Consider the following 18,612-nt stretch of genomic DNA (forward strand, 5'->3'; position numbering starts at 1 on the left):
AAATAAATAAATAAATAAATAAATAAATAAAGATACTCAAACTTTACTCTCTTCTGTCTTCAATGTGAGAAGAATTCTTTACAACAGACAACTTCCCAAACATTCTCATTTCTTTATCTAAGGCCAGGACCTTTAGTGGCACTCTGCATTGTCTTTGACCAAGAGATTTTGATGATTTTTTATATGATGTAAATCAAATATGTATAATTATCTGTTCAAGTTGTAAATTTTTACCTTTCTTGTCTTGGTGATAAAGGGTTTCTGTGAGTACACACTCATATTTTGATGTGTGTATGCTGATCCCAAGTAGATTTAATTTGATAGTTATTTCCAAAAATGGGAGTTTCTTGCCACCTGGGAACATTTATAATGTGGTATATCCAGGTGTTGTTTATAATAAGAAGCTAAGATCCCATAGAATAAAAATCAGAAAATAAGATGGAATACCCAAAGAGCAATGTCATAAGCTCTTTATTTCTGCCTCTCAGGACAGTCACCCTAAAAGTCTGTTATGGTAACTGGAAGAGGAATGAAATGAGGAAGTAATATAGAAGGTACTTTCTCTACATAGGAACACACACTATGTAAGTGGGGAAAAAATATTCCTATAAGTTGTGCTTAGATATGCAATTTTCAGACTCCAGGATGACAGTAGCCATTCATATATCTACCTTCTTCACATTAATTCAGAACCATACTGGAATCACAACTCAACGTGAATGACCTCTTGGATAAAATGGCAACCATACTAGAATTATGTACACAAGTTGCTATGGTGCAACTGATTCTTTGCAGGTTAGGAAGGCTCATAAGAGGAAGTACCATATTGTTTGCTAATGAGATGTTTACCTAGAAGAAACAGTAAGGAGGAATATTGCAAGCCCAAAGATCTCATCTGCTAAGTCTATTAAGTATATAATAAAGCCAAATTTTAAAATGATGTTTCAAGATGAACAAATTCTCTACATTTTCTCTTATGAATACAATTTCAATAAACTTTTCACCAACATTCCAATGGAACCTGAGTAATAACAGTTTGGATACTTTCATTCAGTATGCTACAATTATTAGAAATAAAGAATAACTTCAAGAGAGCAGCAGGATAATTTGGTAGTCAAGTGCAGCTTCAGATTCTCAAAAAGGAAGACTCGGTTTTTCAGGGTTTCTTCATAAAGTCCATCGGAAATGTGAACCTTTTTTCAGACGCATTTACTGAAGAACTATGTTCACAATTCTCAGGTAACCTTTCTCTAGTAATCGAGACCCTCTTGCTTTCCATGCCATCCTGCAGCCTTGGACTTCATTTGCTTGACCTCATGTATACAGCATTCACAGTTGTGTCGTGGCCCCTGTTCCCAATTACCTACCTATCCTACGCATACCACCATGTTTTACTTACCTGTTTAGAGTTTTTCCACTTTGTTGCTTTCATTTGCATTATGCCTGGTGTGAAAATAAATCTTAGGATCTGTGTGGGGGTTTTTCCCCTATGGATTACTGTTTAACTCAGGCAATAATCTAAAAAAAAAAAAAGGCATCCCATACAATGTTGCTATTCTCCTCCATGGAATATAACTAATGGCTGCCTGTGGATAACATTCTCTTCTGTAAAAGCAACCATTTTTTCAACCTTGTTACAGATTATTAAAATGATTAAAATGTGACATTATAGTGACCTATTAGAGCATAATGGCTCAAACCATCCACAGGAATGCAAAACATTTAAGACTATAAATTTCTACAAGAATATCTAGCTTATTTGTCTCTTGTGTTTCCTCTGCTGTGATTCTCACTCCCTTCATGGTAGAAGAATGTGTAATCATAAATCTGTGTTGGCTGCAGTGTCAAAGCAAGATTACACCAGGGGAAGAATCAAGTCCCTGCTCTATTGGAGCCAACAAAGACAATAGCATCAATCTGACCCTTTTATAACCTCATTCTCCAGGCCTCACTTCTCTCATCTCTGAAAGAGAGTGTGAGCTGATCCACCTATCATGTTTTTGCCCAATAAAGTGGCATGTGTTTGCAGAACATCTTGTTTTCCTCTTATTCATATTTTGACTTGGCATTTATAGCAGTTGGGTGGGAAAAAACATCCACAGTCTGATTTGTCTGCAACAGACAGTCTAATTAAATTGGAGGGGAGGGACAGATGCACAAAGCTGCTGAACTGCTCATAATACAAAACATGCCAGCTTCGGTTTGGAAAAATCTAGCAAGATGGTGCCAACAATTTCTGCTCACTGAACTAGCTGAAGTGTGTAATTATGTTAAGTTCTCTTATTTTAATTCCAATTTCACATATATAGCTGATGCATTTGAAAAGAGCTCAGGAGGCCATTATTTGGGCTATGATAAAAGAACTGAATGCACATGATTCACAAATGTTGACATTTTTTTACTCAGATTTTTTTATATTAACGCGTTATTTTTACAAAAAAAATATTTATGCATAGTTTTTTCATCTTTCCCTATATGATTCAGATCCACGTCAGTTCTTTGATACTTAAAAACTGCTCCAAGAGCTCCAACTGCTCTTAGTAACATTGAAAACCTGAAGCGAACCTTTATGAACATGAACTCTTATGAACAGAAGTGCAAACTGCTTGAATCTCTAGTGGAAAATCCTGTCTGTCAAGCTGTTTTACAAGCTGTACTTTCAGTATACCATCATTATTTCAAATTGCTGTGGGCATTCATGTTGTTATTGTTGGACAGAATGCTAATCTCACACTGATCTGTCTATATCATTGAATCCTACCTCAAAAGTTGCAAAGGCCATAGGCATCCTCACCTTTCAATGTGAATATATGTTTACATATTTGGACATAATACATGTTGCATTATGAATCCACTTTTTCAGAATAATTTACAAGATTTGTGCCTCCATTTGAATATAAAATGTTTTAAGAGATAATAGTTATAAATTCATCATTTAAACAATTCATTAAAGAGCTGACAACACAAAGAACCCTAATTGAAATACATTCCCAAAATGTATTTTCTTATAAAGTACCAAAGTACTTTATAAGAAAAAGATATTTATGTCTGTTGTTGCTCTAACAAAATTATGCAACAAGCACCACCAACAACAAAAGATTAAAAATTTTTTCCCCATGATCAAGAGAGGAAACAGTAAGTGAAAGCAGACACAGAGATGGCCCAAATTAACTTTAACTTAAATATTATAAAAGTCCAAAACTTCCCATGGAAAAAGTATCCAACATGTAAGAAGACATGGAAAATTTTGAGAGATATGTGAAAACTTCTAAAAAAGGGAAATGCTACATATGATAAATATATCATAATAACACTTGTGTAAATGCTTATTATAATTTAATGTTGTTTTAACAAGCAATATAAAATATATTACCAATTAATAAAAGGAAAAATAAGGCATATCTCCATGATTTATCTTTAACTGTTACTCAAAACCAATAAATTAAAAAACAGAACTATTTGACACCTGGAAAAAGATAAGTTTGGCACAGCAGTAACTTTCATTCCTTCATAAAATCTCATTTAAAAAACTAGTTTTATAAGAGGAATAAACTTAAGACTAAAGAGAGAAACCTGCTAGAAGCTGAAACCAGATGGAAACATAGTAATTGATTAAATTGATCCAAATTCTATCCAAAAAAGCTGAATCATGATGCAAAAATGAAAGCTGAATCTCTCAGATGAGCCAATGCAGATAAAAAACAACAACAACAAAAAGCCACACACACACACACAAAAAAAAAAAACCCCAGAAATTGGCAGTATCAGGTCTTTATGAAAGTTGGGATAAAGAAGGTAGAATAAAATAAGAAAGATAAGCTGAAAGTCTATTTAGACCCTCAGATCTTCTCTCTTCCTCTGCATAGCTAAGGATCTGCTTATCTTACACACACACACACACACACACACACACACAGTAATAGGGCAGATGATGATTGGTGGTTTAACAGAAGAGGGCAAATTAGAATATTTCTGATCTGTGCTAAAGACCAGAGTACTATACTAATTACTGAGAAATGTAGACACTAAATATATTGTCTCACCAGGATCTCAGAACTGAAAGCCATAATTTATGTTCTGTAAGCAACTTGAAAGGGTGTTTCTGGGAGTCTGGCCAGCCCAAGAGAAGAGTTCTAAAAAAATTTTTTAAGGAATCTAATGAACCAAATAAACTGATGATCAAAAATACACCCAGAGTCATAGAAGCATGAACAGACTGTTGAACCTCAGAGGGAAGGCAGCGGAAGGTGGGTGGGAAGAGATCTACCAATGAACTTGTATGCATATATGCATAACCCATGGACACAGACAATGGTGTGGTGAGGGCTGGCGGGGAGGATGAGAGTGGGCTGGAAGAGGTTAATGGTGGGGGGGAAGGAGGACCTATGTAACACTTTCAACAATAAAGATTAAAAGATAAATAAATAAATAAATAAATAAATAAATAAATAAATAAGAGTGCTAGATTACCCTGCAGGAAAGCTCATAGTCTTTTCCATATGCATAGATTACCCAATCAGTTTTTATTCACCTCTTTTATTTTTAAATTTTCTTATTTTTCTATTTCAGTTGGCATTCAATATTATTTTTTATTAGTCTCAAGTATACAGCATAGTAGGTCAATTTTTATATCATTTACAAAGTGATTTCCCCAATAACTCTAATACCTACCTAACACTGTATATAGTTTTATAATGTTATTGATTATACTAGAGGCGCAGTGCACAAAAACTTGTGCACTGGGGGGGTGTCCCTCAGCCCGGCCTTCCCCCTCTCACAGTCTCGGAGCCCTCAGGGGATGTCCTACAGATGGCTTAGGCCCGCTACCCCATCACCTCCTCGCTGCTGCTGCCTCTGGCCTCCCTCTGTGGGAGGCAACTGGGCAATCAGGGGAAGGTGACACCCCTATCATGCCACTGCTGCTGCCACTGACAGCCCCCGCAGTTGCTTGAGCTTTGGCCTGGCCCTCGCAGCCAAGGCTCAGGCAGCCACTGAGGCTTTGTCAGGAAGGACATCCAGAAGACATCCAGTCTAATTAGCATATTACCCTTTTATTAGTATAGATTCCCTATGATGTACTTTACTTCTCCATGACTATTTTGAAACTACCAATTTGTACTTCTTAATACCTTCACCTTTTCACCCAGGCCCCAATCCCCCTTCCTTCCATCAACCATCAATTTGTTTTCTGGATCTTTAAGTCTGTTTCTATTCTTTTGTTGTTGTTGCTCTTTAGATTCCACATCAAAGTAAATCATATAGTATTTGCCTTTTTCTGACTGGCATTTCACTTAGCATAATACTCTCTAGGTCCACCTGGGTTGTAGCAAGTGGTAAGATTTCATTCTTTGTATAGCTGACAAATATTCCATCGTATATATATTCCATATCTTCTTTATCCAATCATCTGTTGATGGGCACTTTGGTTGCTGCCACATCTTGTCAGTAAATAATGCTGCCTTGAATATAAGGGTGCATATATCTTTTCAAATTAGTGTTTTGGATTTATTTAGATATATTCCCAGAAGTAGAATTTCTGGGTCATAAGTTAGTTCTATTTTTAATTTGTTGAGGAACCTTCATACTGTTTTTCATCGTGGCTACACCAATCTGTATTCCCACCAACAGTGAAGGAGGGTTCCCTTTTCTCTACATCCTCACCAACACTTGTTGTTTGTTGACTTATTGATGACAGGCATTCTGACAGGTGTGGGCTTATATCTTCTTGTGGATTTAATTTGCATTTCTCTGATGATTAGTGACATCAAGTGACATTGAGCATCTTCTAATGTCTATTGGCCATCACTATGCCCTCTTTGAATAAATGTCTATTCAGATCCTCTACCCTTTTTTAAAATTAGATTATGTTCTTTGTGTTAAATTGTATGCATTCTTTACAAGTTTTAGATATTAACCCCTTATCAGATGTATCATTGGCAAATATTTTCTCCCAAACAGTAGTTTATCTTTTTGTCTTGTTGATGGTTTCCTTTGCTGCACAAAAACTTTTTACTTTGATGTAGTCCCATTTGTTTATTTTCTCTTTTGTTTCCCTTGCCTGAGGACATATATAAAATATTATTAACAGCAATGTCAGACAGTTTACTGCCTATTATAATTCAGAAAGTTGTGATAGTGAAGAAAGTAGTTGAAGAAGATACAAATAAATGGAAGCATATACTGTTCTCATAAAAAAGGAATAACTGACATCATTAAAATGTCCATACTACCCAAATAAATCTATAGATTTACAGCAATCCCTATGAAAATACCAATGGCATTTTTCACAGAACTAGAAGAAATCATTCTAAAATTTATATGGATCCAAAAAAGACTTCAAATAGCACAATAATCTTAAGAAAGAAGAGCAGAGTTGGAGGCATCATTCTACCCAAAATCAAATTATACCACAGTTATAAGTAATCAAAACAGCATAGTATTGGCATAAAAACAGACACACAGATCAATGGAACAGAATAGAGAGACTAGAAAGAAACCCATGCCTACAAGAATATACAGTGAGATAACGACATTCAATAAATGGTGTTGGGAAAACTGGATAAATATATGGAAATCAAATGAAACTAGACCACCTTCTTACACCATATGCAAGAATAATTAAAAATGGATTAAAAACTTAAATATAAGACTCGACACCATAAAACTTCCAGTCCCCCTCTTTCAAATACAATCCTATAGTAAAAAGTGAACAGACATTGGAGATACATCTTCATTGTCAAAAACAAACAGAAACAAGTAACAGAGAGAAGAAAAGCACACTCAAATACACATACACACAAACTTAGATATTTTTTAGAGAAATAAAAATATATTGGAAAAAGGAACATTCAGTGAACAAAGAAATGAGTCATTCAAAAATGAATGCACAATATTAGAAATGAAAAAATCAGTAGGATAAATGAAAGATAAAGTTCAGAAAATCTTCCAGAAAGTAAAACACTGAGATAAAAATAGTAAAGAAATAAAATAACCTAGAGGACTAACCTAGGTGCTTCAAAAAGAAGCATCAGAACATGGAAAGGGAGGAAATGGAAAATAAAGGCAAAAGAATTCAAGAAAACGTTCCAGAACTCAGAGTTATACAATTCCACATGGAAATATTTACCTGGTATCCAGTGCAATGGAGAAAATCCCCCAATGGGATTGTCTCATATGGCTGCACAGGTTGTAAAATGCACAGCTTTAGGGACATTATAAATGACCATGTAATTGATCCTCCTTTTATACGTGCCTTCTGTAAAAGTGCCCTGGATTTCTGCAGTGCAGTGGCCTGTCTCAACAACGTAGGTCATTGTGAAATTTTAAGAAACATAATAAGGAGATGCTCTGAAATTTCTGAGAGAGGGAGACTTCATATGCTCATATAAAACTTCTCAGCAAAAGTGAAAGCTAGAAAAAATGAAGAAAAGTCTTTAAAACTCTTAGAGGAAAATGCTTTCCCACTTAGAATCTTACAAAAAGCCAAACCTCAAGTGTGGGCCTAAAATAAACAAACAAACGATACATTCACATGTGTTAGCTCTCCACAATGTTCCTCTCAGTGAGCTGGGGGAGCTCCTGGACATCTGATCCAGCAAAAGGAGGAATGAAAACAGAAATATGGGATTGATAAACGGGAGTTCCAAATTAAGAGATAGATGAATGGAGTTATTAGTGTAATGGTGTGGGGAGATGCCAATATAAAAACCGTCAGACCTAAGGTTGAACCACTCTAAAGTGGAACAAGAAATTTCTGGAAAAGATTTTTTTCAAAAATATGAAATTGACAGAATAACTAATGTGACTGAATGAAATGAGTGATTACAATTAGGAAACAAATTGGGGACAGATAAGTGATGTGTTTAGAAAATGAAGCCAACATTTGTAAAGGGCAATTATTAACTTTAAGGAAGAAAAAGTGTACAAGAATGAAGAGTAATATTGGCATAGTGCACAGCTCAGTTGGAAAGGCAGTATGTAATCATGATAGTTATAGTAATATAAATATTAAATATGTTAAATATTTATCTATTAAATATAGATCTTACCAAAACTATGCTATAAGGACAATGGCAAGTAGAGGAGATAGAAAGGGTGGGGAATTATGAGGGGATTATGTGTGAGAAAGATTTAATCCTCCTTTCCCATATTGGGGAATAAACTGATCATGCCAAAAAGGAGAAAATCAAAATGTAGTAGATAGAGCTATAGAGGGAATATGAAAAGAGTAAGGGTTGCAAATAGTTGCCTCTGTGAAGTGGGAAGCCTGAACTGGGATGTGGAACAAGGCCTGGGGAACGATTTCCTTCCCTAAATTGACTGCAGAATAGATGAAAGCCTGCACTACAGATAATATGTAGGTGTTGTAATTAGTCATTTGTTGTACAGCTAGTATCAGTATTTATGGTCTCTGTATACATGGGCAGGAACTGCTTCCTCTGTGGTTTATAAGCACTTCTGTTTCCTGCTGAAAATCATCAACGGGGTGGTCAGTCTTGCCTAATTCTTACCAGTCCAGGTCCCTGGGATTAGACACTGTACCCTCAATGCACATTGATCTTTGGGCACTATTGGAAAATGGACGATCAGGAACAACAATGAGGCTAATTTAACAGATACCCAGTATCTCCTTTGCCTAGAACTTCATGGGTTTTTTTTTATTTATTATTCCTCTAATTTGAACTATAATGGTTTAATTCTGTGGTTAAACTTTTAAAAGCAGTTTAGAACCTGCAATTGGACTGCCTGGATTTGAGCTTTGGCGCCAGAACTTCTTATGTCTATAACATTAGGCAGCTGCTTTACCAAGCTTTGAGCCTCAATTTATTGATTTATAAAGTGGTATTAATAGCGCTACCTATCTAAAAGAATTAGATGTTAAATAAAATAATCCATGTAATGAATTTATTGCAGTACTTGGCATTTAGTAAGTTCAAAGGAGGTGTTAGCTGTTATTTTTATAATCTTCTCAGCTTCAGGCTTAAAGGTCTATCATTTGCCCTGAACAGCTCGCCTTCTTCAATAGCCTGGGCCACTTAGTTTCCGGATTGCCAACTGTCCAGCAGCCTGGGGCTTTTATGCAAATGGGATCAGAGGGGCTGTCTGTGGCTTCCAGACATCTTCAAGACAAATAGGCAAATTGGATTGAAACAGCCAGTTTGAATTACACAGGAGAAAACGGTAACAACACTCACAAGCACCTTCTGTAAAAATAACAAGAAGACAAGGCCATGGTCAAATATAGCAAAAGCAAAATAAAATGCCAAAGGTACAACTTTGAGTTTTTAGTTAAGTATATTTTGGTCTATGTAACATTCAGGAAAAGAAGGTAAATACATTTAAAAAGTGAGAATAAAAAAGTCTGCACCAATCTGGAAAAATAGAATGAAAATAAACATAAGACTTTTAAAATAAACATAAAGTTTTCTAGCTGTAAGGCAGTATAAATCCCCGTAGTTAATTAAAACACCTGCATCCTCAGAGTCCTGAAAGCTTCTGAAAAATTCTAAAATATGTGTTTTGCTTCTAATTTTAGTTTATCATTGCTTTATCTAAAATTAGATACTGAGGACAAGCAATGAGGAATTACATAAAAAACACTAAGGATCTAGCACAACTTGAACTTGTGTCAAGGTGTCTCAAAGGCTATTTTTGCATTAGATACAGTTACAATTCTAGATTATATGTCGGTAAAAGGTAGATGCATTTTGACATTTTAAACTTGAATCACAACTTGTTTTTTTAATTATTTAAACACTGTGCTATTGTGTATAATAAAAAGCATTTATTTGGTAAAATAATGAATAATACTTCCTTTTCTCCCCAACTCATGAACTGGAATCCAAAAACCTGAATGAGACATAAATGAAAAGGGTACTTACACTGCCATCTAGTACACGTTTTTCTGTATAGCATAATTTCCAAAGCTGTTTGAATAAACCTCTAGCTTTGGACCAAATATATGCTTAAGCATAGGGTTTTTTTTATACTTAATGAAAATTATACATAAACCACACTTTTTACTCTTTGACCTAAATTTTTCTCTTAAATATTAATTTTTGAGTGTTTCAATCTGTATGTGGATTGATTAGTACTTTATTCACTTGGCCCAGATACATAATTTTAACCTTTTAGGGATTTTTCTTCTAAGACCTCATTTAAAATATTCTTACTAACCTATTAGTTTATATCTTTAGAAAGTATACAAAGATTTGAGCCATGAGTCTCTCGGGATTAAAAACGATTTGTAAAAGTATTTACCTTTTCAAGGAGAAGGCATTATAGTTATGCTGATAAATAACATTCGGTGGGAATATTTTTGTTAACAGTTTTCCCAAACTACATTCTGATATCTATTTGCAAGCCTCCTGCCACTAACCACATAGCTCCCTGTCTACTCTTAGCTCCAAGAGAGGGAATGAACACAAAACCATCAGGGGCTGGCGACACAGAGGCACCCAAATACACTGTCTAAAGTGAGCAAGACCAAAAACTATCTCTAGACTTACACTGAGCTTCTTTAAGATTGACATTGAAACTTCATCATAGTGAATGTTCTAACTTGTCATCACTTAAGAATAGAATAGAGTCCTAAGGACATTTAAGAATAGAGCAGAAACCCCAGGCCTTGCACACATCCTTGGAGCTCTTGCAGAAAATGGAAAAAAAAATGCTCAACTCTGCTACTGAGTAAAAAAATACCTTGAGTGAACTGTGGACAGGCAATCTCAGGCTATTCAATTCAATTAAATCTCACACATTATTATTGAGCTCCCAGTTTTTGGGGCCAAGAATAGACTTGTAAGAACAAGTAAATCATGGTATATCTCCTGAGCATCTTACCATATTATGATAATACACATTTCAGGATTTTAAAAACTTTATTTTTTTTGTTGTTGGAGTGACATCCTATATAATAAAAGGCTAATACTTAAATTGACCGAACAGCAGAATAATCGGTCTCTATGACGCACACTGACCACCAGGGAGCAGACCCTCAATGCAGGAGCTGCCCCTTGGTGGTCAGTGTGCTCCCACAGGGGGAGTGTCACTCAGCCAGAAGCCAGGCTCATGGCTGGTGAGCGCAGCAGTGGTGGAGGGAGCCTCTCCCATCTCCACAGCAGCACTAAGGACCCCTCGGGGGATGTCCGACTGCCAGCTTAGGACATCAGATAATGGAGAGGGCACAGGCTGGGCTAAGGGACTCCCCTGCCTCCCAGTGCATGAATGTCATGCAACGTTGGTAATAAGATTATATAGACTCCAAGTATAGATTTCTATGACACATGATCTATATATTGCATTTGTGTGCCTACCACCCAAAGTCAAATCATCTCCTGTCACCACATATTTGACTATCTTTACCCTTTAATACTGTCCCACATCAGAAAACTTTCAAAAAACTGTATTGTGTTAGGGTGAAAAACCTATTCTTGCAGATTTTCTATTGGAAGTTGGATAATTAACTGTCAGTTACACAGCTAAAAAGATTTTTGTACTAAGAGAAAAGTTAGATATCTTAATGCCATTTTAATGCATAATTATCTGATTTTGTTATAAATGAAACCATTTCAATATAAATAAATAGTCAAAGAAAGTGGAACATTATATTTCAATAAAAAGTACAATTGTTTTTATTCAATGGTAAAGTTTTAAATAATCTGGTACCTTAAAATATTAATATCAGGAAATACCCTTAAATTCTTTCAGTTATCTCTGCAATGTAGAAAAGCAATGTCAAAATAAATGCCAAAATTTTAACCTATAATTGCAAGATAACTTAAGAATATTAACCATTTATCCATTTTGTCTCTCAATATGTTAGTTATTTTTAATAATTTTTATCAGTACTTAGAATATCTAATTTGGAAAGACAAGTTCAAAATAACAATCCTATTCTAATGTGCCAATGATTCTAAGCAAAGCTCATTTCATTTCTGCAGCATGCTCACCAGAACCTTCCTTCAGTCACACCTACTTCATGACCTAATTTACACAACTGCAAGGATTTGCATTTTTTTTAAAAACACCACCAATTATTGATAAATATTTTAAAATGTAGAAAATTTAGTTAAAGCTGGATTCCAAAATAAATAAATGTTTTAAATGTGTTTATTAGCACAAAATTTTTAAAATAAATGAACAAAGCATTCAATTCAATACATATGAATTGAACCAATTCATATTATTCAATTCCTCTATATTTTAAATTTTAATGCAATTTAGCTTTGTTGGTTTCACATTAGATGCTCTCCTAAATTGATGTAAACATAATATACCTACCCTTTCTCTTCCATTTCATCTCCTCCAGAAAGTCTTCTTTTTAGGTCAATATCTCATAATAGTCAGCAGACCACTCATGCCAGGTCTCTTTGGCCCAGGTTTCCAGTTTCCTGCTGCATTCATGTGCTTGGGTGGCCATAACAAAACACCAAGACCAGGTGGATTAAACAACAGAAATTAGTTGCCACACAATTCTGGAGGCTAGACGTCTAAAAGCAAAGAATCAATATAATTAGTTTCTTCTGAGGCCTCTCTCCTTGGCTTGTAGATAGAAGTCTTCTTCTGATGTCTTTACCTGGTTTTCCATGTATGTCTGTGTCCTAATCTCCTCTTCTTAAGATCCCAGTCATATTGGGATCTTAAGTGACTTCATTTTATCTACGTTAGCTCTTTGAAGGCCCTATCTCCAAATACAGCTGCATTCTAACGTACTAGGAATTAGGATGTGAACATATGACTATTAGGAGGACACAATTAAGCCTTTTACATCTATGTAGTTTATTTACTAAGTCATCTCATGTTAAAGGTTTCTCAAAATATCAATATTTTTCTCTCTTCTCTTAATTCATATTACTTATTTCTGAATTCCTTGTATTGTTATTCAACTATCTTAAAGTTATTTCTTACCCAAGTATATGGTAAATATCTCAAGAACAAATGTTGACCTCCTTTTCTGTATCGGATAGTGTACCACATTGTGCTTTATGGAAAGCAAATGTTCAACAAGTATTGTTGACCATATTTCCTGTGACTCCTGATGCTTTAAGATTTTCTGTCCTCTTCTTCACTTTTTCAGAAATCCAGCATCTTTAGATAAATGTTCAACTTCAAGGGTTGCTGACTTCATAAGAGAAAGGAGTTTTCTGAAAATTAATAGTAATCTTTATTTATATTTCAAACCTGTATCTTTTTTATACATACTATAATTTCAAAAACTGTATGGTAAGCCTAGTTTAGTCACTGCTAGAGTAATTAAACCATGTTGGAGGTCTTGCTCAGTGCCTTCCTGCCACTCTCTGTCTTTGGCAAATTTTAAGCCTTTAACTCTAGCTATGACCCTGCATTATTAACAGGAATCACTGCTATTGAGTTTTCAAATTATTAAAATATTTTGTTTGTTTGTTTTATTTTTGTTCTTGTCCACCTCTTCTCTAGTTCTGCATAGAATCATTCATTACTCTGTTCAGAGAGAATATACTAGGTACTAAAAGTTTTTCAAGCTCTGAAATTATTAAGACCTGGGGTTAATTCAAGTTCTGCTAGATCATACTAACTTGCTAATTATTGCAGCACCCTCTTATGTTTTCTAGAACAACAATATAAACAAAATATTCACAACTTACTTTCTAAGGTTCAATTAAGATATCATTGTTACTTGCGAATATTTTGAGTACATCAGTGCCCTACTGTACATCTGGATGTCTCATTCAAAGAACCAATCTTTTATTTTAATGTTTATAAATGCAACAATTCAGTAAATTGGTAAGTTATGAGGTGAACATGTCATTTGGAAAGTCTTACCTGCTGTAATTTTTTTCAAGACTATTTGCCAAACATGTTGAACTTTTCAAAAAGAAAAGTACTATTTTGTCATTTGGCTATTTGCCCAGGAGATATAACTTACAGCTTAGAACCCCTGGAAATATTGACTACATGCTTGCAGTTATATTTTCTTGTGGAAATGGTGGTAGACTGAATTATCATTCCCAATATCTACTACCACCCCACTCATAATACTATGATAATACCCACCCCACCCAATGCCATAAGATTCTCCAAAGAATAATGTAGAAAGAGTGCATATCCCTGCCTCATTATTTGGCGCTTGACTATGTGATGTACTTTTGACAATGTGACATGTGAATAGATGTGCTGTTGATCATGTTAAGAAGAGCTTTAAAATTATTCTGGAGTCTGGGTCAGGCTCTCTTGTGTTACTTTCCTGTGCTCTGGGAATAGCATGATAAAAATAGCATAATAGTACCCAGGTAGGAGCAGACTCTTCTGTCTGGGTCTTGAAATGGAAGGCATGTTGGTGCAGACCTACCACTGGTCACCAGCCAGAACAAGATTATAGTAACCCTACAGACTTTATGACACTCGAGCAAAAAAGTAAATGTTTGTATGCTGTTAAGTCCCTAAATCTGGGAGTTGTTTGGTACAGAGTATAATCTAGCAAACGCAAATTAATGTACTGCTCAGTAATTTGGATCATATATTCAAAAGAGGCTTGTTATCCCCCTCAAAAAGCCAAAAGTTACTGTTGTATAATGGGCCATCACAGCACAAAGTGGCATGAATACTTGGCAGTTCTCTGCTGTATTTCTTCTTGATATTCTGTTAAAGATAACTCAGCTTTCTGGTTCATCCTGGGGAAAAAAATTTTCACTTTAATCCATGGTTATCATTTAGTTTATCTTCATAATATAGAAAAGTAAATTACTCCAGTATTTTAGCTTCTAACTTCATTTAAGTCTTATTCATTCTTTGCTGAAATCATTCTACATTTCTGAATTTCTAATTAACAAAGGCTAATAACTAGAAAATTATTACTATAAAAATTATATTTTAATCTTTCTGAGCACTTTAAAATATGAATTGCCATTTGAATATTTGAAAATATGCATCTGTTTAATTTTCTTTAACTCTATATTACTGAAAGATGTAACACATTCTACTTATCTGTTGTTTAATCATTCAATGTCTAGATTCCTGAATTATCTGGACTCATATTTTGTACCAGATATGGAGATCTTTAGAGCATCCCCCTATTTCATGGACATGTTACAGATAAACACACTAAGTTTCAGAGAGGTTACATGATGTTACTAAGAACACATAACATGTGAATAGCAGTACTACAACTTTAACCTTGGATTTTTAAATCTCAATCCACTCTTTACTAAAACATGTCATGATTTAAAAGACTGTGTATAGCCTCTAGACCAGTGGTTCTCAACATTCCTAATTCTGCGACCCTTTAATACAGTTTCTCATGTTGTGGTGACTCCCAACCATAAAATTATTTTCGTTGCTACTTTATAACTGTAATTTTGCTACTGTTATGAATTGTAATGTAAATAGCTCATATGCTGTATGTGTTTTCCAATGGTTGCAACCCACAGGTTGAGAACCACTGCTCTAGACTGATTGGTTTATTTGAGCATTGATGGGCAGGCAGTATTTGTAAGCATTTAGAAATTTTGATATTATCAATAGGACCATATAAAATTTAAGATTACAATTGTCTGAGGGCTTGTAAGAAAAAAATGTTTAAAATACTAAGAAATTTCCTCATGACTTACCCTCCATTAATTATTCTTTAATGATTCTGTTAAAGGTTTCTTACCCAGCTTCTGGGTATGCACTTGGTAATCATAAGCATGTGATAAGCATGACTCAACAGTATAATGTTCAAAAGTCAAATATATGCACAGAAACTTACTAGGAATGTATTTTATTTTTTTATTTTTAAAATCCTGACCTGATGACATTTTCCCATTGATTTTTAGAGAGAGAGAAAGACAGAGAGAAATATCTATGTGAGAGAAACACATCAATTAGTTGCCTCCTGACCAGGGCCCGGGCCAAGGAGGAGCATGCAACTAAGGTATGTGCCCTTGACCAGAATCGAACCTGGGACCCTTGGGTCCACAATCCAACCCTCTATCCAGTGAGCCAAACTGGCCAGGGCAGGGATCTATTTTAAATATCAATTATCACTTATGTCTATCTTTGTGCATAGTTTAGTCATTAAAAAATACATAATTCAGTCAAGTTAATTTAACAAATAGTTTTTAACTATCTAACATATACGAGGCACTCTATTATATATGAGAGATACCAAGATGACTATGGTGTGGCTTTTGTTCTCAAAGTGTTCATATTCAAAAATAGATGCCCACCAATCTCGGTGACAGTGTGGCCATCCACTCCAAAATCATATCATCTAAATATTTAATTTATAGAAATGTATTCACCAAAAGTACAATACACCTCTCTCCCTCCATAGTACATATATCTATCAGACTGTTTCCCCTTTTTGAAAAATGAAACGCTGCTCTCATTGAACACTAACACAAGTTCTGTCAGAGGCTGTGGCATTAGTTGCCAAGGTTGCATCTTTAGACGGCTCTGGAAAGTTGAACATGTTGCTCATGCAAAACATACTTAAATGTTATATTAGCATTCCCCAAATGCTCCCCCTGTCCATCTGTGTTGATAAGCATTCAAATACATCTCTAAAGACATTTTTACATTATTTTCTCAAATGTGAGCCAATTTTAAATTAGCAGCCAATTATTTTGAGTGAAAGGGCATTACATACGTGACTTTTTACCTAATTTACTCGGGTTAATATGAATTCCCAGTGAGTAATTGCTTTAGCAACTGTAATGATGAAGGAGCTTGAGGCGCCATGTGCCCTCCTGCCACACAGGCACAGGGATGCCCAGCTTGTGCTGCATCCTCCGAGAGTAGGAGAGTTGAGGCATCAATGAGACGTTCTGTTCCCTTTTGCATAATATGTCTTATTTTTTTTTTTCAGGGGACTCGCTAGAATGAAAGCAGACAGTGGGATTGAAGCCATTCACAGCTGAAAATTTTTTAAAAATGATAAAAGACGCATTTCGGAACACCAAGTCTGTGATTCATGTCTGTTGCTTCTTTTAAGACATAACCCACAATTCACCTTTGAAAGAAATCTTTCCTTCAATCTCCATCTGTGAGTAAGGTGACCTTATAGTTTATTGTCTCACTAGAACACTGTTCAGAGTGAAATGGAGCTATAAATAATAGGGCTCAGACAACAGGCATAAACCGAACTGTCCGTGCTCAACTAGGATGGATGGCCACCTGATCCATGAAGCCAGCAAATCCCCCTGAAGATCCTCAGAGTATTTACTGCAGGTTTTACTTACTTGACATTCAGCATATGCCACTGAGTGTTGCTTCTATTATAGGTGCATGTTCTCTAGCCTTGACTTACTTTACAATATCCTTTGAGAGCAGAGAAGATGGCTTTTACGTGTTTGTGTCTCCAGATCTTAACACAAACCCTACACACAGCACGTGCTCCCTAGATGTGTTTGAGGCAGTGATTGTGCAGTTAATGCTTAATTAGTGTTCGTCGAAGGAATCTGTATGAGTCAGGGTTCTCCAGAGACACAGAAGCCATAGGTTGTTATACAGAATACAAAGATAAAGATGTATCCATCTATAAAGATATTTATTATAAGGAATTGGTTCACGTAGTTATGGAGGGTACGAAGTCCCAAGATCTGTAGTTGGCAAACTAAAGACCCAGGAGAGCCCATGTGTAGGTTCAGTGTGAGTCTGAAAGCCCGAGAACCAGGAGAGCTAATGGCATAAGTTCCATTCTGAAAGCCAGAGTCTCAAGACCCAAAGAAGAGCTAAGTTTTCATTCTAAATGCAAAGGCAGGAAAAGACTCGTGTCTCAGCTCAGTCAGTAATTTCTTCCTACTCTTAGGAGGGTCTGCCTTTTTTGTTCTATTCAGGCTTGATTAGAAGGGACCATCTACATTGGGGAGGGCAATCAGCTTTACTCAGTCTACTGATTCAAATGGTAATCTCATGCACCCTCACAGACAACCTGAGCATAATGTTTGATCAAATATCTGGGCACTGTGGCCCAGGCAAGTTGACACATGAAGTTAACCATTACAGAATACATTGCATGATATTTGTAGTGACAGTGACTTCAGTTAATATCATCACATTATTCCCTGCACAACTTGATTTTGGCTAAATGTATAATGGTTTCTTTCTACTATAAGATGATGATCTTCACTGCTTCTATTGGATTTCCCCAAAGTGGTTGATTATACTTATTAATACTATTAATACTTAGGGACTCTGAAGGTACAATGGTGGATAGGGCATGGTTTCTGTCTTCAGAGATCTGAAGTTCTTATTTGAAAGAAGAGATGAATACACATAAAAGATGACTCACAGTAGAGTCAATAAATCATGTAATGTCTGGAGTACAAACAGACAGTACAGAGCAGTCTGGTGGAAAGTGTGAAAATTTGAAGTCTAAAATATATGTTTGTATAACATCTATACCATTTCAAAGAGACCTGCATCTGAATCCAGTTCTATGAATTAACAGCTGTGATTTTTTTAACTTTTTGAACTTTATTTATTCTAAAAAGTATGAATAATAATAAACTATTGCTGTAATTATTAGGATTATTAACTGGAAGTATTATTGTCAATACTATATGACACAGAGAAGAAATATATCATAGACAGCATAGTTATGTCTATTACATTTTATAGAACAGTTATTTCAATCATTTGTTGGCCCAA

The 18,612-nt window shown here is 35.3% G+C and overlaps 1 long non-coding RNA gene across 1 annotated transcript in view; it reads left to right on the forward strand.

Annotated features, from left to right (window-relative positions):
- LOC102249259 overlaps nt 1–17,001 on the forward strand; it is a 131,228-nt gene extending 114,227 nt beyond the window's left edge. Inside the window, exon 3 of the long non-coding RNA XR_312983.2 lies at nt 16,829–17,001. This is a non-coding gene — a long non-coding RNA (uncharacterized LOC102249259). The remainder of the gene's footprint in view (nt 1–16,828) is intronic.
- The last annotated feature ends 1,611 nt before the right edge of the window (nt 17,002–18,612 follow it).

Source organism: Myotis brandtii, unplaced genomic scaffold (assembly GCF_000412655.1).
Source record: "Myotis brandtii unplaced genomic scaffold, ASM41265v1 scaffold10, whole genome shotgun sequence".
NCBI classification, from domain to species: Eukaryota; Metazoa; Chordata; class Mammalia; order Chiroptera; family Vespertilionidae; genus Myotis; species Myotis brandtii.